The 1,396-nt window shown below is 49.6% G+C and overlaps 1 pseudogene; it reads left to right on the plus strand.

Annotated features, from left to right (window-relative positions):
- Nucleotides 1-246: 246 nt before the first annotated feature.
- LOC134367712 (cytochrome c oxidase subunit 6B1-like) lies at nucleotides 247-493 on the plus strand (annotated as a pseudogene).
- Nucleotides 494-1,396: the final 903 nt, after the last annotated feature.

Here is a 1,396-nt window from a genome sequence, read left to right on the forward strand (position 1 = left end):
ATTCCAGACCCTACCCTTGGGCTGCACGACAATTGTGGGCTGAGGTGGGACAGCGGGCAGGCGTGAGACCAGGCAAGTCTGGGGCTGGAGCTCACCAAAGCCCGGTCAATGGTTCCCTGCCCCCAAACAGGCATGCAGGAGAGGGCTCAGGTGCGGCCCAGTTATGCAGCGGCAGCCACACCAATAACTTTAGGCATCCAGCACTGAGCTTCAAGTGCTTCAAGAGCAACTTGAGGAGTCAGCACCATGGCAGAAGACATCAAGACCAAAATCAAGAATTACAAGATTGCTCCTTTTGACAGCCACTTCCCCATCCAGAACCAGACCAGAACTACCTGGACTTCCACCGCTGCGCGAAGGCAATGACCACTAAAAAAGCAATGTTTATGTGTGTGAGTGGTACCACCGTGTGCACATGTCCCTCTACACCATAGCTTGAGTCTCAGCTTGGGAAGACTATTGGGCTGAAGTCTCATTTCCTGAGAAGATCTGATCTGGCTGCACCTCACCTCTCCTCTGTCTTCTGTCCTTCTCCTGGGGTGTGGTAAAGGGAGACCTACCCTGGGACCCTGAAGCATGACTTAACTAATAATAAAAACACATTGGAAACCTGTGAAAATAAATAAATAATAACTGAGGCTTCTGAAATGCCCAAGGGGTGAGAGTCTGAGCTCCAACCCAGCTCCAAGCATCCAGGCCCCAGCTGAAGACCACAGTTCCTTTGTCCAACCCCTGGACAGCTTCCACGTCCAAGTGAGTGAAAGTCCTCCCTAGACCCTCTTTATTCTCACACTGTCATTTTCCTAGAGCAAGTAGTGACTTCAATTCAAGTCACTTTTCAAAGATCCCAAGCACCTTCTGTTATTGTTTAACACCTGTTTATCCCACAACCTGAAACCAGAGTAGCAGTTTAAATTTTAATTTTATATCTGCCTTAATGACATTTGTTAAGATTTGGATTACAAGAACCAATACTCCTTTGCCAAAGAAAATAGCTAAGTACTGAAAGGATCTAGAAGAGAGTGTGGAGTTTAATCCAGACATACCTACAAATTGCAGCCCCTACCCTGGAATTCAGCAGGACACTACTGTCCCCACCAGCTGCGGTCTCTCAACAGCCACCTGCAGAATGAACCCCACCCCAGGCAAGCTGGCTCCTACAGAGAAGCTACGGAGGCTTCTGATCCCACACTCTCAGCTGTGGCTGAAACCATCCAGGGGGATCCTCTTGGAGACCACACACCCAGGCTCCAGGAAGTACAACTTCCACCAGGTAGGGGTGAGGACTTGGTCTCCACAGCCACTGAGCAACTGTCTTGTTTCTCTGCTGTGTAGCATGTTCCTCTTTGATGGGAGAGCCTACCTCACTCGCAACAGACAGTCATCCTAGTACTGG

Source organism: Cynocephalus volans, chromosome X (genome assembly GCF_027409185.1).
Source record: "Cynocephalus volans isolate mCynVol1 chromosome X, mCynVol1.pri, whole genome shotgun sequence".
Taxonomy (NCBI): Eukaryota; Metazoa; Chordata; class Mammalia; order Dermoptera; family Cynocephalidae; genus Cynocephalus; species Cynocephalus volans.